The following is a 24,056-nucleotide window of genomic DNA, read 5'->3' on the forward strand; positions in this document are numbered from 1 at the left end:
AACCTACATACTGTCCAGCAAGATGGCTGTACCAATGTATATTTCTGCCAACAGAATAGGAGGGTTCTCTTCTCTTCACATTCTCTCCAGCATTTGTTAGTGATGTTGAACATCTTTTCATGTGCCTCTTGTCCATCTGTGTGTCTTCTTTGGAAAAAAATGTCCATTTAGATCAACTGCACTCATCTCACACGCTAGTAAAGTCATGCTCAAAATTCTCCAAGCCAGGCTTCAGCAATATGTGAACCGTGAACTTCCAGATGTTCAAGCAGGTTTTGGAAAAGGCAGAGGAACCAGAGATCAAATTACCAACATCCGCTGGATCATGGAGAAAGCAAGAGAGTTCCAGAAAAACATCTATTTCTGCTTCATTGACTATGCCAAAGACTTTGACTGTGTGGATCACAATAAACTGTGGAACATTCTGAAAGAGATGGGAATACCAGACCACCTGACCTGCCGCTTGAGAAACCTGTATGCAGGTCAGGAAGCAACAGTCAGAACTGTACATGGAACAACAGACTGGTTCCAAGTAAGAAAAGAAGTACGTCAAGGTTGTATATTGTCACCTTGCTTATTTAACTTATATGCAGAGTACATCATGAGGAACGCTAGGCGGGAAGAAGCACAAGCTGGAATCAAGATTGCTGGGAGAAATATCAATAACCTCAGATATGCAGATGACATCACCCTTATGGCAGAAAGTGAAGAGGAACTCAAAAGCTGCTTGATAAACGTGAAAGAGGAGAGTGAAAAGGTTGGCTTGAAGCTCAACATTCAGAAAGTGAAGATCATGGCATCTGGTCCCATCACTTCATGGGAAATAGATGGGGAAACAGTGGAAACAGTGTCACACTTTATTTTTTGGGGCTCCAAACTCACTGCAGATGTTGATTGCAGCCATGAAATTAAAAGACACTTACTCCTTGGAAGGAAAGTTATGACCAACCTAGATAGCATATTAAAAAGCAGAGACATTACTTTGCCAACCAAGGGCCATCTAGTCAAGGCAATGGTTTTTCCCGTGGTCATGTATGGATGTGAGAGTTGGACTGTGAAGAAAGCTGATCGCCGAAGAATTGATGCTTTTGAACTGTGGTGCTGAAGAAGACTCTTGAGAGTCCCTTGGACTGCAAGGAGATCCAACCAGTCCATTCTAAAGGAGATCAATCCTGGGTGTTCATTGGAAGGACTGATGCTGAAGCTGAAACTGCAATACTTTGGCCACCTCATGCGAAGAATTGACTCACTGGAAAAGACTCTGATGCTGGGAAGGATTGGGGACAGGAGGAGAAGGGGACGACAGAGAATGAGATGGCTGGATGGCATCACCGACTCAATGGACATGAGTTTGAGTGAACTCTGGGAGTTGGTGATGGACAGGGAGGCCTGGCGTGCTGTGATTCATGGGGTCGCAAAGAGTCGGACACGACTGAGCGACTGAACTGAGCTGAACTGAACCCATTTTTTGATTAAGTTGTTTGTTTTAATGCTTTTACCATATTGCAAAAGTTTGCTTCTAATAGCATTTCTTTAAATCAAATCTATCAAATGTTTTGGAAATTCCAGAAACTGAACAATGGCAAATGAATTATAAAGAGCACAACAAAAGTCAAGTAAAATTGAGATTATACAAAACTGAGCCTTTTTAGATAATCTGAGTCAACATTAGATTTTCCCATCACTCTGTTCTAGTTGCTTCTAGATTATCAGTACACAGTATCTGACTATCAAACAATATGAGGCATGGAAACCACCTATGTATATATGCTAAGTGCTCATTACTTTGCATGCTTGAATGAATACCCATATCAACCAAAAGTCTTGTCTGGAATATCTCTAATGTGTTTACTCTCATGAGTGAGAGTTATATCTATCTAATGCATAATAAATTTAGTGTTTGGAGTTTCTTTTCCAGCCTCAGTTTAGAAATTGGTGGGAAGTTTCTAAAGGAAAAGCCAGTTTCATTATGCTTTTTTAGTTATTGTGTGGAAGAGAGAGATGGGCAAGTTATCTGAAAGTTATTTTTATTACCAATATTTTATTAACAAACATTGGCATAAATATTAGTTCCTATATTAGAGATTTAGAGAAATAGTGATTGTCATGTTCTAGTGATTGGATTAGCAAAGATGTTATGGGTATATGGTTGGAGACCCAGGATATTCTCCTCTCTCATAAACCTCTTCTTCTGGGCCCTCATTCTTTGGTTTTTGGAGTGCCCTGGAAATCCAACCTCAAAACTCCTCTAACTAGACTCAGTCTGTAGGTGATCTTGTCCTCTATCATGATTCCAAAGAATATCTATAGCTTGGAAATGACTCCCTATGGTGCATTTCTCGTACAAACCATACCCTGAATATTAGGCTCAGATACCAACTCTCTCTCTGGCATCTCCACTTGGTTGTTAAATGGGCATCTTAAAGTTAACACACACAAAACTCCCCCCACAACACTTTTCTTTTCCCAACATAGCTCACCTCAGAAAATGGATACCACTCGATTATTTAGGTCCAAAGCTTTAGAGTCACATTGCAACTTGTCTATTCCAACTGTGCCACTTCTCACCTTCTCATTGCCGTTGCCACAGACACAGCCAACACCACTGTCTGCCTGAACCATAGCAAAAAATAATTTGTCTTCTTACTTTCTATTCTATAGTCTTCACAGTATAACCCTCACTGTAAGAATTTCTAGTAATCCTTTCAAAATTTAAATTGTCATGTCAGTTTTCTGCTCTCAACTCTTCTTTAGCTTTTCATAACACTTAGGAAAAAAAAAGTCTGTCTCGCCCACAGTTTTTAAAGTCCTATATGATTTGATTTCCTGCTACTGTCTTTTCAGTCAACCCTCTACCCACTCTTGCCCTACTGGAAAGCATCAATCATATTCCCAATTAATTGGGCTTTGAACTTAAGTTTTCATTGCCTAAAATATTTTCCATCAGATACTTATAAGGTATGCTTCCTCATTCACTTTATATACAAATTTAATGATCAATTCCTAGGAGAGGTTTTGTTGAAAGTCTAATCCAAAAAACCTTCTTTTACCCCCTTCAAAAAGAGCTTTAGAGCAGAAAGTGAAGAAGAACTAAACAGCCTCTTGATGAAAGTGAAAGAAGAGAGTGAAAAAACTGGCTTAAAACTCAGTATTTATAAAACTAAAATCATGGCATCTGGTACCATCACTTCGTGGGAAAAAGATGGGGTAACAGTGGAAACGGTGGCTGACTTTATTTTTGAGGGGTCCAAAATCACTGCAGATTGTGATTGCATCCATGAAATTAAAAGATGCTTATTCCTTGGAAGGAAAGTTATGACCAACCTAGACAGCATATTAAAAAAGCAGAGATACTTTGTCAACAAAGGTCCGTCTAGTCAAGGCTCTGGTTTTTCCAGTAGTTATGTATGGATGTGAGAGTTGGACTATAAAGAAAGCTGAGTGCCGAAAAATTGATGTTTTTGAACTGTGGTGTTGGAGAAGACTCTTGAGAATCCCTTAGACTGCAAGGAGATCCAACCAGTCCATCCTAAAGGAGATCAGTCCTGAATATTCATTGGAAGGACTGAAGCTGAAGCTGAAACTCCAATACTTTGGCCACCTGATGTGAAGAGCTGACTCACTTGAAAAGACCCTGAAGTTGGGAAAGATTGAAGGCAGGAGGAGAAGGGGACGACAGAGGATGAGATGGCTGGATGGCATCACCAGCTCAATGGACATGAGTTTGGGTAAACTCTGGGAGTTGTTGATGGACAGGGAGGCCTGGCCTGCTGTGGTTCATGGGGTCACAAAGAGTCGGACACAACTGAGTGACAGAACTGAACTAAAGGAGCTTCTTGGGTGGCTCACTGGTAAAGAATCCGCCTGCCTATTCAAGAGATGCAGGAAATGTGGGTTCAACCCCTGTATTGGGATGATCCCTTGACAGAGGAAATGACAACTCACTCCAATAGTCTTAGCTGGAAAATGCCATGAACAGAGGAGACTTGCAGACTGAAGTCCATGGGGTCGCAAAGAGTTGGACATGATTGAGCATGGGCACACAACTCTGTTTATACTCTGCTCTTTCTTTATTGCTCATATCAGAGCCTAATATTATACTACAATTGTTTGTTTGTTTAGCTAAAGGCAGTTCTCTCCACCATAATATCAGCTCCAAAATGTCATAAACTAGTAATTAAAAGCAATGTTAATTGCCAATACTTAGAACAATGCCTCCCACATAGTAGACAGTAAATATTTGTTGAAAGAATCAGTGAGGTAGATTCCTCAGAGCCCAAACTTCTAATTTAATAATATCAATGCATAACAAATAAAGTGAGCCATCCAAAACCACCTTACATATGAGATATCAGGAACACGTGTGGTTAAGGAAGTTTCCTAAGCAACCATGTTCCAGTGAAAATGTTTATTCAAAGTCACACTTTGCGTATGTAACAGTATTGACATAGCCAAAGGTAAGGCTGGCAAAAGAAGACAGATCATATAGCATGTAGAAAAAAGGAGGAACAGAAACAGAAATCAGTAAGTAGCTAACCGATGTTTATTAGAGATGCAAACTTGGCCAGCGCTTTCAAGTTTCACACTTTCACTGGCAGGTATATTTATGGAAAGAAATAATGATTCAGGATACCTCAACCTGTTTATTTTTGTACTATCCCCCCCAACTAGTGGTTATATAATGGTTTCTCATGGAAATTACTTGTGTTGAGAGATTGCTGATCTCATAAAATTTTATTTCTGAGTGTAAGTTTCTAAGCAGTTTATCATTTCTGGTTCCATTAGCCAAAATTATACTTTATCTTTAGAATATGTTACATGAAGGACCCTTTTGGGTAAAATCTTTAAAAGGCCTTGATGAATCCATTATGTATAAATGATTGTATGATATATGTTCCATGATACATGCTTCATACTTCTATTAATATATATATGAAGCAGAATTTCAAGGAAGTACAAATCCATAAATAAACTATTTCTCTATTATGAATAATCCAAACTATTCATAACTTTAAGTCTCCTATTGTCAATAAGTTGGAACCTGAGATGCTGGAGTGTGAGAGGCATTCTGAAAACCTTAACTGGGGCTGGATTGTCTGAGGATGGAGATAAAGGCTACGGCAGATGGATTAAAGGATACTGAGTTGAAGCTTTCAATAAACAATAGAATTGAAATTGCATCCTTGACCTGATTCTGAAGTGGCCATGCAGAGAATAAAGAGCAATGAGAAAGAACTGAATATCCAATGAAGAACATTCAGAGAGGATGCTAGAAGCAGAACCTGGTTATGTTTCTTGAGTCATAAGAGAGAATCTGCAGATCCTCTTTATGGGGTGCTGCTCACTGGGCCCATGAATAGTAAGGGGACAGGTAAGAGGACTGAAATGGCTCCTTATATTTTTTCCTAAAGAAAAAATTACTTAATCCATAGAATTTTGAAACCATTTATATTAAGAAATCATGGCATAAATCTGATCATCCTTTTAATATTTTACAAACATATACTTTGTTTTTATACCATTTTAAAATAAGCTAATAGTTTTCACTGTATCCTTTTTTAGATTCTTCATGTAAGTGATGTCGTATGATATTTGTCTTTGTCTGACTTAGTTCACTTGATATGATTATCTTCGAGTCCATCCATGTTGCCATAAATGGAGTTATTTCATTCTTTTTATGGCTGAGTAATATACCATTGTAAAAATGTACCACATCTTCCTCATTCATTCATTTGGACATTTAAGTTTCTTCCATGTATTGGCTAGTATAAACAGTGCTGCAATGAACATTGGGGTGCATGAACATTTGAACCAAGTTTTTCTCTAAATATGTGCCCAGGAGTGGGATTGTTAGATCATATAGTGTCTCTATTTTTAGTGTTTTAAGGAACATCCACGCAGATATTCATAGTGGTAGTACCAGTTTACATTCCCATGAACAGTGTAGGAAGGTTTCCTTTTATCTACACCATCTCTAAAATCAATTGTTTGTAGATTTTTTGGTGATGGCCACACAGGCAGGTGTGAGGTGATTTCTCATTATAGTGTTTATTTACATTTCTCTAATAATTAGAAACATTGAACATCTTTTCATGTACCTCTTGCTCATCTGTATGTTTTCTTTGGGAAAATGTCTATTTGAATCTCTGCCCATTTTTTGACTGAGTTGTTTGTTTTTATGGTATTGAGCTGCAGTTGTCGTTCAGTTGCTAAGTTGTGCCTGACGTTTTGCAACACCATCAGCTGCACCGTGCCAGGCTTCCCTGTCCATCACTATCTCCCTGAGATTGTTTAAACTCATGTCCATTGAACCAGCAATGTGATCCAAATATCTGTTTCTGTCACCCTCATTTCCTCTTGCCATGAATCTTTCATATCATCAGGGTCTATTCCAGTGAAGCAGCTTTTCGCAACAAGTGGCCAAAATATTGGAGCTTCAATTTCAGTACCAGTCTTTCCAATGAATATTCAGGTTTGATTTCTTTTAGAGTTGACTGGTTTTATCTCCTAGCTGTCCAGGGGATTCTCAAGTCTTCTCAAGCACCACAGTTTGAAAGTGTCAATTCTTCAGTGCTCAGTCTTTTTTATGGTCCAACTCTCACATCCACGTATGACTACTGGAAAAACCGTAGCTTTGACTATATGGACCTTTGTCAGCAAAGGTGATGTCTCTACTTTTTAATATGCTGTCTAGGTTTGCCACAGATATCCTTCCAAGGAGCAAGTGTCTTTTAATTTCATGACTGCAGTCACTGTCCACAGTGATTCTGGAGTCAAGTAAATAAATCTGAAAACGTTTCCATTTTTTTTTTTTTTTTCTCATCTATTAAGCAACTCCAGTACTCTTGCCTAGAAAATCCCATGGACAGAGGAGCCTGGTGGGCTACAGCCCATGGGGTTGCTACTAGTCGGACAAGACTGAGCGACTTCATTTTCACTTTTACTTTCACACATTGGAGAAGGAGGTGGCAACCCACTCCAGTGTTCTTGCCTGGAGAATCCCAGGGATGGCAGAGCCTGGTGTGCTGCCATCTATGGGGTCGCACAGAGTCGGACACGACTGAAGTGACTTAGCAGCAGTAGCAGCATTTGCCATGAAGAGATGGGACCAGATGCCAGGATCTTTGTTATTTGAATGTTGAGTTTTAAGTAAGCTTTTTCATTCTCCTCTTTCATTTTCATTAAAAGGCTCTTTAATTCCTCTTCACTTTCTGCCATTAAAGTGGTATCATCTGCATATCTAAGGTTGTTGATATTTCTCCTGGCAATCTTGATTCCAGCTTGTGAGCCATCCAGCCCAGCATTTCATATAATGTACTCTGTTAACAGGGTAACAATATATAGCCTCAACATACTCCTTTCCCAATTTTGAACCAGTCTGCTGTTCCATATCCAGATCTAAGGAGGCAGGTAATGTGGTGTGGTATTCCCATATATTCAAGAATATTCCACAGTTTTGTTGTGATGCACTTAGTCAAAGGGATTAGCATAGTCAATAAAGCAGAAAATGTTTTTATTGGAATTTCCTTATTTTTTCTATAATTCAGCAGATGTTGACAATTTGATTTCTGGTTCCTCTGCCTTTTAAAATCCAGCTTGCACATCTGGAAGTTGTTGGTTCACATATTGCTGAAGCCTAACTTGAAGGATTTTGAGCATAATCTTGCTAGCATATGAAAGGAATGTAATTGTATAGTAATTTGAACATTCTTTGGCATTACATTATTTTGGGATTGGAGTGAGAACTGACCTTTTCCAGTTCTCTGGCCACTGCTGAATTTTTAAAATTTGCTGGCATATTGAGTGCAGCACTTTAACAGCATCATCTTTTAGGATTTTAGGATTTGAAACAACTCAGCTGGAATTCCATTACCTCCACTAGCTTTGTCTGTAGCAATGCCCCCTTAGTCCCACTAGGCTTCACTTTCCAGCAGGTCTGGCTGTAGGTGAGTGGCCACACTATCATGGTTATCTGGGTCATTAAGAACATTTTTGTACAGTTATTCTGTGTATTCTTGCCACGTCTTCTTAATCTTTTCTGCTTCTGTTAGATTCTTGTCATTTTTGTCCTTTATTGTGACTATCTTTACATGAAATGTTCCCTTGGTATCTCCAGTTTTCTTGAAGAGATCTCTAGTCTTTCCCATTTATTGTTTTCCTCTATTTCTTTGCATTGTTCACTTAAGAATGCTTTAGTATGTCTTCTTGCTATTCCATGGAACGCTGCATTTAGATGGGTGAATCTTTCCTTTTCTCCTTTACCTTTTGCTTCTCTTCTTTTCTCTGGTATTTTAAGGCTTCCTCAGACAACCACTTTGCCTTCTTGCACTTCTTTTTCTTGGGAACGGTTTTGGTCACCAACTCCTGAACGATGTTACGAACCTCCATCCAAAGTTCTTCAGGCACTCTGTCTACCAGATCTAGTCCCTTGGATTTATTTGTCACTTCCACTGTGTAATCATAAGTGATTTCATCTAGATCATACACTAATGGCCTAGTGATTTTCCCTACTTTCTTCAATTTGAACCTGAATTTTGGAATAAGGAGCTGATGATCTGAGCCACAGTCAGTTCCCAGTCTTGTTTTTGCTGACTGTATAGAGCTTCTCCATCTTTGGCTGCAAAGAATATAGTCAATCTGATTTCGGTGTTGGCCATCTAGTGATGTCCATGTGTAGAGTCATCTCTTGGGTTGTTGGAAGAGGGTGTTTGCCATGATCAATGTGGTCTCTTGGCCAAACTCTGTTAGCTTTCCCCTGTTCCATTTTGTACTCCAAGGCCATACTTCTCTGTTATTTCAGGTATCTTGACTTCCTAATTTTGAATTCCAGTCCCCTCTAATGAAAAGGACATCTGTTTTTGGAGTTAGTTCTAGGAGGTCTTATAGGTCTTGTTAACATAATCGTTCAACTTCTTCAGCATTAGTTATTGGGACATAGATTTGGACTACTATCATATTGTATCAATAGCCTTGGACACAAACTGAGATCATTCTGTCGTTTTTGAGGCTGCACTCAAGTACTGCATTTAAGACTCTTTCGTTTTCTATGAGGTCTACTCCATTGACCACAGTAGAGATATAACGATCATCTGAGTTAAATTCACTCATTCTAGTCCATTTTAGTTCACTGATTCCTAAAATGTCAATGTTCACTCTTGCCATCTCCTGTTTGATCACATCCAATTTACCTTGATTCATGGACCTAACATTCCAGGTTCCTATGCAATATTGTTCTTTACAACATTGGACATTACTTTCACCAGTAGGTACAACCACAGCTGGGCCTCATTTCTGCTTTGCCTCATTCAGCCTCTTCATTCTTTCTGTAGCTATTTCTCTGCTCTTCCCCAGTGGTATATTGGACTCCTACTAACATGGGGGAGCTCATCTTTCATATCTTTTTTCATTTTCATGCTGTTCAGGGGGCTCTTGAGGCCAGAATACTGACATGGTGTGCCATTCCCTTCTCCAGTGGACCATGTTTTGTCAGGCCCTAACTAGCAGGGACATTCCCTTCAAGTAGCTGGGTGACATGCCTGGTGCCCTGGTTGTCCCACTGCTGGTCCTTGTTGAGTGTGTCAACCTTTACTGGCCATTGGGTGTCAGTCAACTTGCAGCCTGAGGTCGAGGCAAGTCCCCACTGGAGTGACTGGGAAGGAGGTGTGGGGGAGGCTGAAGCCGATGTTGTAGGATGCCCAGAAGCAGAGGGCACTCCAGCCTCACTGCTGCCACCAGCCTGCTGCTAATCCGCAGCTGATCTGCCCAGGAGTCACTGTTCTCCCTAGAGCCGATAGGCCATCCAGGAGCAGGAGGCTCCCCTTAGCCTCTCAGATGCTTCTGACTCCCCTGTGGCCAATCCACAAACACCACCAGGCTCTAGTCCCAATGTTTCCTCTCCTCTGCCTATGTGCTGCGTTAGCTGTTTGTAAATTTTGGAGACTAATCCTTTGTCAGTCACATTGTTTGCAAATATTTTCTCCCCTTCTGTTGTCTTCTCATTTTGTTTAGCAAAAGCTTTTGAGTTGAAAGGATTATACACCATAATCAAGTGGGATTTATCTCAGGGATACAAAGATTTTTCAATAACAGCAAATCAATTAGTGTGATATGCCACATCAGCAAATTAAAGAACAAAAACCATATGCTTATTATATAAATTCATTAAAAGCTTTTGACAAAACTCAATACCCATTTATGATAAAAAAAAATTCTCCAGAAAGTGGGCAGAGAAGATATACCTCAACATAATACAATCTACAATATGACAAACTTACAGCCAACATCATACTCAACAGTGAAAAACTGAGAGCATTTCCTCTACGATCAAGAATAAGACAAGGGTGTCTGCTCTCAATACTTTTATTCAACAGAGTTTACAATGTCCCAGCAATGGCAATTAGAAAAGAAAAAGAAACAAAAGGAATACAAATAGGAAAAGAAGAGGTAAAACAGTCACTGTTGGCAGATGACATGATGCTATACATAGAAAATCCTACAGATGTTACCAGAAAACTACTAGAGTTCATCAATGAATTTGGTAAAGTAGCAGGAAACAAAATTGATGTGCAGAAATCTGTCACATTTTTATACACTAAAAACAAAAGATCAGAAAGAGAAATTCAACAAACAATCCCATTGACCATAGCATCAAAAAGTGTAAAAACCCTAGGAATAAAACCTACCTAGGAAACAAAAGACTTGTACTCTGGAAACTATAAGATGCTAATGAAAAAAATCAAAGACAACACAAACAAATGGAAATATGGACCACGTTCTTGGATTGGATGGATCAATATTGTGAAAAATGAGTATACTACCCTAGGCAATCTGCAGGTTCAATGAAATCCCTATCAAATTACCAATGACATTTTTCACAGAACTAGAACAAAAAAAAAATCTTAAAATTTCTGTGGAGACACAAAAGACCCTAAATAGCCAAGGCAACCTTGAAAAAGAAAAAAAGTAGAGCTAGAGGAAGAGGAATCAGGCTCCCTGACTTTAGACCATACCACAAAACTAGCCATCAAAACAGTATGGTACTGGCACAAAACCAGAGATACTGATCAATGGAACTGGGTAGAAGGCACAGATTTGAAGCCATGCACCTATGGTTAAATTAATCTTTGACAAAGGAGGCAAGGCTATACAATGGAGGAAAGACATCTCTTCAATGAGTGGTGCCAGGAAAACTGAACAACTACATGTAAAAAAATGGAATTAGAAAACTCTTTAACACCACACACAAAAATAAACACAAAATGGATTAAAGATTCAGTTCAGTTCAGTTGCTCAGTCGTGTCCGACTCTCCGCGACCCCATGAATCACGGCACGCCAGGCCTCCCTGTCCATCACCAACTCCCGGAGTACACTCAAACTCATGGCCACAGAGTCGGTGACACCATCCAGCCATCTCATTCTCCGTCGTCCCCTTCTCCTCCCGCCCCCAACCTTTCCCAGCATTAGCGTCTTTTCCAGTGAGTCAACTCGTCGCATGAGGTGGCCAAAGTATTGCAGTTTCAGCTTTAGCATCAGTCCCTCCAATGAACATCCAGGATTGATCTCCTTTAGAATGGACTGGTTGGATCTTCTTGCAGTCCAAGGGACTATCAAGAGTCTTCTCCAACACTACAGTTCAAAAGCATCGATTCTTCGGCGATCAGCCTTCTTCACAGTCCAACTCTCACATCCATACATGACCACGGGAAAAACCATTGCCTTGACTAGACGGACCTTGGTTGGCAAAGTAATGTCTCTGCTTTTTAATATACTATCTAGGCTGGTCATAACTTTCCTTCCAAGGAGTAAGCGTCTTTTAATTTCCTGGCTGCAATCAGCATCTGCAGTGATTTTGGAGCCCAAAAAAACAAAGTCTGACACTGTTTCCACTGTTTTTCCATCTATTTCCCATGAAGTGATGGGACCAGATGCCATGATCTTTGTTTTCTGAATGTTGAGCTTCAAGCCAACCTTTTCACTCTCCTCTTTCACTTTCATCAAGAGGCTTTTGAGTTCCTCTTCACTTTCTGCCATAAGGGTGGTGTCATCTGCATATCTGAGGTTACTGATATTTCTCCCAGCAATCTTGATTCCAGCTTGTGCTTCTTCCCGCTCAGCGTTCCTCATGATGTACTCTGCATATAAGTTAAATAAGCAAGGTGACAATATACAACCTTGACGTACACCTTTTCCTATTTGGAACCAGTCTGTTGTTCCATGTCCAGTTCTAACTGTTGCTTCCTGACCTGCATACAGGTTTCTCAAGAGGCAGGTCAGGTGGTCTGGGATTCCCATCTCTTTCAGAATGTTCCACAGTTTATTGTGTTTGACACAGTCAAAGGCTTTGGCATAGTCAATGAAGCAGAAATAGATGTTTTTCTGAAACTCTCTTGCTTTCTCCATGATCCAGCGGATGTTGGCAATTTGATCTCTGGTGCCTCTGCCTTTTCTAAAAGATACTATAATACTCTTGGAGAAAGACATAGGCAGAATACTCTCTGACAATAACAGCAATATCTTTTTTAATCCATCTCCCATAGTGATGAAAATAAAAACATAAATAAAGAAATAGGACCTAATTAAACTTAATAAAGCCTACAAAATTAATTAAGCCCAATTAAAACCTATAACATTTAATTAAACCTACATAAAACCTATACTAACATCATACTTAATGGTAAGAAATGCAAAGCTTCCCCACTAAGACAAGGAAAGGGACAAGGATAGCCCCATTTATGACTTCTTTTCAACATCACACTGGAAGTTCTAGCTCACCAATAAGACAAGAAAAAGTAAACAGGTATACGAATAGAGGAAGAAGAAATAAAACAGTTTTTGTTTCCAGATAGCATTATTATCTATGTAGAAAATCCAAAAGACTCAATAAAAAAGCCCTTCCTGAAATTAATAAGCAACAATAGTCAGGTTGCAAAGTATATGGTTAATATGCAGAAGTCAATAGATTTCCTATATATTAGCAATGAACAAGTGGATTTGAAATTCAAAACACCAAGTGTCCCCAAATTCCAGGATCTAATGCCTGATAATCTGAGGTAGAACTGATATAATAATAATAGAAATAAATTGCACAGTAAATACAATGTGCTTGAATTATCCTGAAACCACGGCCCCACCCCAGTCCAAGGAAAAATTATCTTCCACAAAACTGGTCCTTAGTGCCAAAAAGGTTGGGGACTGCTACAAGACAATACTATTCATATTCAGTCAGTCAGTTCAGTCGCTCAGTCGTGTCCGACTCTCCGCGACCCCATCAATCACAGCACGCCAGGCCTCCCTGTCCATCACCAACTCCCGGAGTTCACTCAAACTCATGTCCACAGAATCGGTGATGCCATCCAGCCATCTCATTCTCCGTCGTCCCCTTCTCCTCCCGCCCCCAACCTTTCCCAGCATCAGAGTCTTTTCCAGTGAGTCAACTCGTCTCATGAGGTGGCCAAAGTATTGGAGTTTCAGCTTTAGCATCAGTCCCTCCAATGAACATCCAGGATTGATCTCCTTTAGAATGGACTGGTTGGATCTCCTTGCAGTATAAGGGACTCTCAAGAGTCTTCTCCAACACCACAGTTCAAAAGCATCGATTCTTCGGCGATCAGCTTTCTTCACAGTCCAACTCTCACATCCATACATGACCACGGGAAAAACCATTGCCTTGACTAGACGGACCTTGGTCGGCAAAGTAATGTCTCTGCTTTTTAATATACTATCAAGGTTGGTCATAACTTTCCTTCCAAGGAGCAAGCGTCTTTTAATTTCATGGCTGCAATCAGCATCTGCAGTGATTTTGGAGCCCAAAAAAACAAAGTCTGACACTGTTTCCACTGTTTTTCCATCTATTTCCCATGAAGTGATGGGACCAGATGCCATGATCTTTGTTTTCTGAATGTTGAGCTTCAAGCCAACCTTTTCACTCTCCTCTTTCACTTTCATCAAGAGGCTTTTGAGTTCCTCTTCACTTTCTGCCATAAGGGTAGTGTCATCTGCATATCTGAGGTTATTGATATTTCTCCCAGCAATCTTGATTCCAGCTTGTGCTTCTTCCAGCCCAGCGTTCCTCATGATGTACTCTGCATATAAGTTAAATAAGCAAGGTGACAATATACAACCTTGACGGACACCTTTTCCTATTTGGAACCAGTCTGTTGTTCCATGACTGGTTCTAACTGTTGCTTCCTGACCTGCATACAGGTTTCTCAAGAGGCAGGTCAGGTGGTCTGGGATTCCCATCTCTTTCAGAATGTTCCACAGTTTATTGTGATCCACACAGTCAAAGGCTTTGGCATAGTCAATGAAGCAGAAATAGATGTTTTTCTGAAACTCTCTTGCTTTCTCCATGATCCAGCGGATGTTGGCAATTTGATCTCTGGTGCCTCTGCCTTTTCTAAAACCTGCTTGAACATCTGGGAGTTCACGGTTTACATACTGCTGAAGCCTGGCTTGGAGAATTTTGAGCATGACTTTACTAGCGTGTGAGATGAGTGCAATTGTGCGGTAGTTTGAGCATTCTTTGGCATTGCCTTTCTTTGGGATTGGAATGAAGACTGACCTCTTCCAGTCCTGTGGCCACTGCTGAGTTTTCCAAATCTGCTGGCATATTGAGTGCAGCACTTTCACAGCATCATCTTTCAAGACTTGAAATAGCTCAACTGGAATTCCATCACCTCCACTAGCTTTGTTCCTAGTGATGCTTTCTAAGGCCCACTTGACTTCACATTCCAAGATGTCTGGCTCTAGGTCAGTGATCACATTATCGTGACTATCTTGGTCGTGAAGATCTTTTTTGTACAGTTCTTCTGTGTATTCCTGCCACCTCTTCTTAATATCTTCTGCTTCTGTTAGGTCCATACCATTTCTGTCCTTTATCGAGCCCATCTTTGCATGAAAAGTTCCCTTGGAATCTCTAATTTTCTTGAAGAGGTCTCTTGTTTTTCCTATTCTGTTGTTTTCCTCTATTTCTTTGCATTGATCACTGAGGAAGGCTTTCTTATCTCTCCTTGCTATTCTTTGGAACTCTGCATTCAGATGCTTATATCTTTCCTTTTCTCCTTTGCTTTTCGCCTCTCTTCTTTTTACAGCTATTTGTAAGGCCTCCTCAGACAGCCATTTCGCTCTTTTGCATTTCTTTTCCATGGGGATGGTCTTGGTCCCTGTCTCCTGTACAATGTCACGAACCTCCGTCCAGAGTTCATCAGGCACTCTATCAATCAGATCTAGTCCCTTAAATCTATTTCTCACTTCCACTGCATAATCATAAGGGATTTGATTGAGGTCATATCTGAATGGTCTAGTGGTTTTCCCTACTTTCTTCAATTTAAGTCTGAACTTCGCAATAAGGAGTTCATGATCTGAGCCACAGTCAGCTCCTGGTCTTGTTTTCGCTAACTGTATACAGCTTCTCCATCTTTTGTTGCAAAGAATATAATCAATCTGATTTCGGTGTTGACCATCTGGTGATGTCCATGTGTAGAGTCTTCTCTTGTGTTGTTGGAAGAGGGTGTTTGCTATGACCAGTGCATTCTCTTGACAAAACTCTATTAGCCTTTGCCCCGCTTCATTCCGTGCTCCAAGGCCAAATTTGCCAGTTACTCCAGGTGTTTCTTGACTTCCTACTTTTGCATTCCAGTCCCCTAGAATGAAAAGGACATCTTTTTTGGGTGTTAGTTCTAAAAGGTCTTGTAGGTCTTCATAGAACCGATTAACTTCGGCTTCTTCAGCATTACTGGTTGGGGCATAGGCCTGGATTACTGTAATATTGAATGGTTTGCCTTGGAAACGAACAGAAATCATCCTGTCATTTTTAAGATTGCATCCAAGTACTGCATCTCGGACTCTTTTGTTGACCATGATGGCTACTCCATTTCTTCTAAGGGATTCCTGCCCACAGTAGTAGATATAATGGTCATCCGAGTTAAATTCACCCATTCCAGTCCATTTTAATTCACTGATTCCTAGAATGTCGACGTTCACTCTTGCCATCTCCTGTTTGACCACTTCCAATTTGCCTTGATTCATGGACCTAACATTCCAGGTTCCTATGCAATATTGCTCTTTACAGCACCGGACCTTGTTTCTATCATTGGTCACATCCACAACTGGATATTGGTTTTGCTTTTGCTCCATCCCTTTATTCCTTCTATAGTTATTTCTCCACTGAGCTCCAGTAGCATACTAGGCACCTACTGACCTGGGGAATTCCTCATTCAGTATCCTATCATTTTGCCCTTTGTTACTGTTCATGGGGTTCTCAAGGCAAGTATACTGAAGTGGTTTGCCATTCCCTTCTCCAGGGGACCACATTCGGCTGTGGTCCATGTGATTAGATCAGCTAGTTTCCTGTGATTATGATTTCAGTTTGTCTGCCCTCTGGTGCCCCCTAGCAATACCTACCGTCTTATTTGGGTTTCTCTTACCTTGGTCGTGGAAAATCTCTTCACAGCCGCTCCAGCAAAGTGCAGCCGCTGTACCTTACCTTGGAGGAGGGGTATCTCCTCGAGGCCGCCCCTCCTGACCTTGAACGCGGAGTAGCTCCTCTCGGCCCTCCTGCGCCCGCGCAGCCACCGCCTGTTGGACGTGGGGTAGCTCCTCTCGGCCGCCGGCCCTGGCCTCAGGCGTGGGGTAGCTCCTCACGGCCGCACCTCTTTGCGTGGTTCGTTGCGCCGGGGCCGGCGTCTCTCGCGTCGCGTCTGCGCCGCCGGGGCCGGCGTCTCTCGCGTCGCGTCTGCGCCGCCGGGGCCGGCGTCTCTCGCGTCGCGTCTGCGCCGCCGGGGCCGGCGTCTCTCGCGTCGCGTCTGCGCCGCCGGGGCCGGCGTCTCTCGCGTCGCGTCTGCGCCGCCGGGGCCGGCGTCTCTCGCGTCGCGTCTGCGCCGCCGGGGCCGGCGTCTCTCGCGTCGCGTCTGCGCCGCCGGGGCCGGCGTCTCTCGCGTCGCGTCTGCGCCGCCGGGGCCGGCGTCTCTCGCGTCGCGTCTGCGCCGCCGGGGCCGGCGTCTCTCGCGTCGCGTCTGCGCCGCCGGGGCCGGCGTCTCTCGCGTCGCGTCTGCGCCGCCGGGGCCGGCGTCTCTCGCGTCGCGTCTGCGCCGCCGGGGCCGGCGTCTCTCGCGTCGCGTCTGCGCCGCCGGGGCCGGCGTCTCTCGCGTCGCGTCTGCGCCGCCGGGGCCGGCGTCTCTCGCGTCGCGTCTATAGCACCCCTCAAAATTTTAAACACATATTATAAATCTAAAAAAGTACATGCACAAGTTCTATCCACATGAGATAAATAATAATAATCTAATGGAAGAAAACAAAGAGAAAATAAATGAAGAAATATTCCACGTTTATGGACATGAATACTCCTATTCTCAAAGTGTCAGTTCTGCCCAAATAGACCTACAGATTCAACACAGTGCAAAACCAAGCCCCAGCAAGTTATTTTGTGAATGTCAAGAAACTAATTCTAAAGTTTATATGGAGAGACAAAAGACCTAAAGTAGCCAAAACTATATCGAAGGACAATAGAGAACTGATACTAATCAATTTCAAGAATTACCACAAAGCTATAGCAATTTAGCTAGGGTGATATTGATGAAACTATTGACAGAGTAAATGTAACACTCTGAGGACCCAGAAAGAGATCCACATAAATATAGCAAACTGATCTTTGTCAAAGTAGCAAAGACAATACTGTGGAGAAAATATAGTCTCTTCAAAATATGTTTGCGGAAAAATTGAACATCCACATTTTTAAAATGAGTATAAATACAGACCTTACACCCTTTACAAAAATTAACCTAAAATAGATTATCAACTTCTATATGAAATGTAAAACTAGAAATCTCCTAGAAGATAACATAGTATAAGATTTAAATGATTTGGGGTATGGTGATGGGATCACAAAGAGTCAGACACGACTGAGCGACTGAACTGAACTGATGGTTTTTTAGATACAACCCAAAAGGCACAGTCTATGAAAGAAATAACTGATTAACTGAACTTTATTAAATTTAAAACTCATGTTCAGTGAAAAGGGATGTCAAAAGAATGAGAACACAAATCACAAGCTGGGAGAAAATAACTGCAAAAGTACATCTGATAAAGTACTCTCATCAAATTATGCAAAGAGTTCTTAAAACTCAACAGAAAGCAAATAACTCAAAGACCAAAAGATCTTAATAGAGATCTCATCAAAGGATATAAACAGGTGGAAAATAAGTATATTAGAGGACAAGTCATATGATTATATGCTCCATATCATATGTCCTCAGGGAATACAAATTCAAACAACATTGAGATACCGTTACAAATCTATTGGGCTTCCCTGATAGCTCAGTTGGTAAAGAATCCACCTGCAATGCAGGAGACCTGGTTCGATTCCTGGGTTGGGAAGATCCCCTGGAGAAGGGAAAGGCTACCCACTTCAGTATTCTGGCCTAGAGAATTCCATGGCCTGTATAGTCCATGTGGTCGCAAAGAGTCGGACACGACTGAGTGACTTTCATTCAGGATGGCCAAAATCTGAAACACTGGCAATAGCAGATGCAGGTGAGAATATGGAGCAAAAGGAACTTTCATTCATTGTTAGTGAGAATGCAAAATGGTATAGCCACTGTGGGATATGGTTTGACAGTTTCTTACAGAACTAAATATAACCTTACCATACAGAATAGCAATCATGCCCCCTCATATTTTACCCAGAAGAGCTGAAAACTTATACGTACACAAAAACTTTTCACATGGATATTTATACTATCATTATTCATAACTGATAAAGATTAAAAGCAATAAAGATGTCTTCAGTAGGTGAATGTATAAATAAACTGTAGCTATCTACACAGTGAATATTGTGCATGTGCTGTTGCTTCAGTAATGTCCGACTCTGCAAACCCATAGACTGTAACCTACAAGTCTCTTCTGTCCATGCGATTCTCCAGGCAAGAATACTGGAGTGGATGGCCCTGCACTCTTCCAGGGATCTTCCTAACCCGGGGATAGAACCCATATCTTTCATATCTTATGCATCGGCAGGTGAGTTCTTTACCACTGGAGTCACCTGGGAAGCCCATTCAGTGAATATTATCTGGTGTTAAAAAGAAATGTTATCAAGCCATAAAAATACACAGAAGGATCTTAAATACATACTCCTAGGTGAAAGAAGCCAGTCTGACAAGGATGTACAGTATATGACTCCCACTGTATGATATTCCGAAAAAGACAAAACTGCAGAAATAGTTTGGAAAAGGAAATGGAAATCCACTCCAGTATTCTGCCTGTAAAATCCCATGGACAGAGGAGCCTGGCAGGCATGGTCCACAGCGTCGCAGAGAATCGAACACGACTGAAGCAACTAAGCATGCACGCACGCGTGGAAATAGTTAAAAAAAAAAAAAAATCGTGGTTGCCAGAGGGAAGGAATGGTGAGGGAAGGAATGAATAGGTGGTGCACAGATGTTTTTATGGCAGTAAAACTATTTTGTAGGTATAATGGATGTAAAATGTTATACATTTTTCCAAATCTATAGAAGGTACAATAAAAAGAGTAGATCTAATATAAATTAAGGAACTTTGGGTGATGAAAACCTAGTCAATATAAGTTCATCAATTTAATAAATGTGCCACCCTGTTGTAAAATGTTGATAATTAGAAAGGATGGGTTTTTGGGGTGGGGGTGGGAGAGTGCAGGCAGGAGACACATTGGAACACTCTTCTTTCTGCTCAGTTTTGCTGTGTTGACAAAAATTCAATTAACTGTCAAGTGAAGAAGAAAATAGGAAATTTTATTCAAGTCAACCTAAGAGGGTTGTAACCCAGGAAGCAGATTCTCAGAAAGCTCTGAGAACTGCCAGAAGTCTGTTAGAAATCAAAAGGCCAATCATATACATTTTTAAGACAAAGTTTTGTACACGAAAATGAATGCTGATATTTTACATAAACTTCACTAAGGATGCATAGTTCAGGAAAACATGTATGAAGTGAGCAACAAACCCTCTACATGTGCTGGACACTCTACAATGCTGGAAAAGAACACTATTCTTTTAAGCAGTTACACTGCCAGCATTGGAAGAAAGGGGGGAAAAAAAAGATCTTTATAGTTGAGCAAGCACTTCCATCTTTGAGGAATTCTGGTTAACCTTAATGCAGATTAGGGAGGGAAGGAGGAGGTCCAAAAAACACAGAGAGACAATTCTAGTTTAGTTTTATCTTGTCCTGGCCTAAAAAATAAATTTTATTTCATCAGTTGAAAATCTAAAATTGTTCTATAATGTAAATCCATTTAAAAAGGAAAAATCAATTTTCCTGGTATTTATAAATTCCTGTTTTAAGACATACCCACACTTCTAGTTAATTCTCAACTAATCAGATGAACTCTTCCTTTTTTGATAATGATATCTTTCTTATTTGTTCTTTCTTACATGACAGCGAACACTTTCCTTCTTGGATCCTTGAAGGTCTTATTTTCAATATCAGTATCAATATTTGGCTTCAGCAGTACTTTTTGGTAAATAGCAAGAGAGGTTATGATAAATTTTTGGTCTCAATTCTTCCCTTCCTCTGGTACCTTAACTTTGAAATTCTCCCTGCAAAAGGTGAATATACTTACTGCCCCTAGAATTTTGACTCAGCCATATAAATCTACTTTGGTCAGTAAGTTAGCATACTTGATGCCGGTCATGTGCTTGGCTGGTTGGGCCACCATCATTCTTTCTGCCATCACCGTGAGAACAGGTTGAGAAACACATAAAATCAACCATCTGACATGAAATGTGAAGTTAAGCTACTCCAGGTGATCTGAAAATTTGTGAGCTAGAAAAAATGTTCACGTTGTTTGCCACAGAAGTTTTGAGGGGTTTTTTGCAGCATGAATTGACTATTACACAGGCCAAGAGCTAACTCTCCACTATCAACTTCTTTCCTATCTGTATACATAAAACATAGAGTAGTCATTCAATTTATTCACTTATTCATGCATTCATTCATTTGTATATTTAAAATTCTTTTTGAGTTTCTATTCTGTGCTAGGCACTGAATAAATCAAATATCGGCTAGAAATGCATATATGCACATATGTATCCATATGCGTGTGCATAATTTCTATGGTATACACATGCATATACATGTGTTATTTTCTGATTACTGCTTATAACAAATTACAAAGAGTACTTTAAAAACTACACAAATTTATGATCCTACAGTTATGGTGGTCAGAAGTCCAAAACTGGTTTCCCTGGGCTAAAATCAAGGTACTGATTAAGAGATATATTTATATATATTTATGTGTGTGTGTGTGTGTATTAGCAGATTCTTGGAAAGAATCTGTTTTCTCGCCTTTTTCAGCTTCTAGAGATTTCTTACTTTCCTTGGCTCATGGCTTTTTTCCTCTATCTTCAAAGTCAGCAGTGTTGGGCTGAGTCCTCATACTGCCATCTCTCTGGTTCTTCCACTAATAAGGACCCTTGAGATTACACTGGCCCACTCAGATGATTTGGGATCATCTTTTCACGTCAAGATCACCTGATTGCAACCATAATCTGTCTACAGCTTAATTCTCTTTTGCCATGTAACCTACTATATTCATAGGTTCCAGGGGTCAGTGTGTGGATATCCTTGTGGGGCCTTTGTTTTGCCTACCACGATACATAAAGCAATAATAAATTTGCATGTGTTGTCAGATTTCATCTATATATCTTCTTTGAATTCTATGAAAGTAAAAATAAAAATTTTTAAACATTTTTTTAAAAGTACGTAAAGCTATATATTAAATTCTTAGGGTCAGATGTATTTGGGAATTCAGAAATTTTAGTATTTAAAAGATAATTATAAAGATTGCATCACTGGTGATGTCTGCAGCATCATTCCATATTCAAGCACTTTAGCTTTTCTGTAGGAAATGTATGAATATTCACCCCAAGTGAGTTGGCTAAAGACTATGAATAACCTCATGACAACTGAGGCCAAGATTTGTTGCTAAATGAGTTCTGCTCAGGTCAGAATTTTGTTGCTATATAAAGTATGAAAAAAACTTAATTTTGAACTTTGGGGATTATAAAAGTACAAACTGTATATATGCAGAAAATATAGTAGGAAATGTGCAAAAATAGTATTTTCTGTGCATTCTCAATTTTCTAAAGAAATTTATTCTTTCCTTAAGATAATTTATATTTTAATAAATTTAATAAAATTACACCTAATAGAAAAATTTATAGCATCATGAATTTTCATACGGTAAGCACATTGTGTACCAGCATCCATGTCAAGGAACAAAACATTACCAAAAGTCCAGAAGTTCCCTTCTGCCCCCTTAGTCATTCCTCTAACACTACTACCCCAGGGGAACTACTCTCTGTTTTCATCATAGTAAGTTTTGCCTGCTTCTGAACTTTACAAAAATGGCCATAAAATATATACTCTTTTATGTCTGGCTCATTTGCCTTAATATTATTTGCATAAAATTAATCTGTATTATTATATATAGTTGTGAGGTTTTATTTTTTGTGGAGTTTTTTTGTTGTTGTTTTGATTCTCAGTGTCTTACCTGGCACTCTATTTTCTGAATATGCAGGGTTTATTTATTCATTTTAATGTTAATGGACATTTGAGTCATTTCCATATGAGCGTTATTAAAATAATGCTACTATGAAATTCTTGGTAAACATATGTGCACATTTCTGAATGTATACCCAGAAATAGAGTTTCTACACTAGAGGGTCTCCAATGCTCAGTTTTAGTGGATACTGTCAAGCAGTTTTCCAAAATTATTGTATACAAACAATACATTGTTTGTATAATTAGGAAAAAACAAAAACAAATCAGGAAGAAACAAACCTATAAAACAGGGGGGAAATTCTGTTTATTTCCTAGCAAAGGCACATGATTATATCACCAGTGTTGTATGTTTCAGGTCTGGCTCTACATTTACTGTGAATTTGGGAAAGCCACTTATCCTCTCAGGGATGAGTTATCTTTAAATTAGAAGGTTGGAACAGATGAATTCATGGATTCCAACGAATCTGAGTCTATGAGAAAGAGTGAACAGCAGCTCTAAAGTTTGATGTGACACTGTTCCAGCTTTCACTCTACCATGTAACCTCCCCTCCCAGGGCCTGGGACTGTCTCTCGTGCTAGTTTGTTATTTATGGCATCTCTTTTAAATTTTCAGTTCCCTTTGCTTTGTTAGATCAGATTTAGGTTTTGAGGCACATTAATTCGAAATTTAAGAAGAGAAGCCAAAGATCAAGACTAAGGGAGATTTAGAAAACTGGCATGAGTATTAACGTAGAACTCCCTTCAAATTCTCTGGGACAGAGAAACTTAAACATGAATAAATAATAGTGGCAGGTGCTGAAAGTAGCACTGACAGGATGAGGCTAAAAAGGGTTTATAGTGCTCGCTTCGGCAGCACATATACTAAAATTGGAACGATACAGAGAAGATTAGCATGGCCCCTGTGCAAGGATGACACGCAAATTCGTGAAGCGTTCCATATTTTAAAAAAAATAAAATAAAATAAAAAGGGTTTATAGGATTTAGCCATTTAAAGTTTACTGATCCCGGAAAAAAAGTGGTTTTTCTCACTGAAGAAGCAGTCTGAAGTCCTATTATCTGAAAACATGAGTTCCAAAACATGCTTACAAATACCAGTGTGCAGCCCACACTTCAGTGCCACTAAATTTGAATTTTAGCAACTTATTATTAGGCTACCAACTAAGTACCTATTTGTAGACTAGAATTTGGGAAACACTGGTATAGTATAGAATTTCTAGAAGGAAAAAAGAGAATGCTAAGAAGATAGCTTCAGGAGAATACACAGTCGAAATTTTAAATTTTTATTTTATTTGCCCACCCACCCAATCTTTCATTTATTCCAAAGACATATATTATTGTGCAAGTCATGTGCTTGGCATCGTACTAGGTGTCAGGAAACTAAATCTCAAAAGACAGAATTCATTTCTTAAGAACTTTACCATCTAGCCAAAAGGAGATAGACACATAACAGTTCATCCAATAAAGTTTTATGAGGGTTATGAGAAAAGCATGTGAAAGATTGTGAAGCACCTGAGAATGGAGTGGCCCT

General features: G+C 40.1%; 1 non-coding gene across 1 annotated transcript; it reads left to right on the forward strand.

Annotated features, from left to right (window-relative positions):
* The first annotated feature begins 23,365 nt into the window (after nt 1-23,365).
* Nucleotides 23,366-23,472, forward strand: LOC129537351 (U6 spliceosomal RNA). The gene has a single exon (XR_008682006.1). It is a non-coding gene; the product is annotated as a U6 spliceosomal RNA (small nuclear RNA).
* The last annotated feature ends 584 nt before the right edge of the window (nt 23,473-24,056 follow it).

The sequence above is a fragment of the Moschus berezovskii genome, chromosome 6 (assembly GCF_049115385.1).
Source record: "Moschus berezovskii isolate FMDL1 chromosome 6, NW_MosBer_1.0, whole genome shotgun sequence".
NCBI classification, from domain to species: Eukaryota; Metazoa; Chordata; class Mammalia; order Artiodactyla; family Moschidae; genus Moschus; species Moschus berezovskii.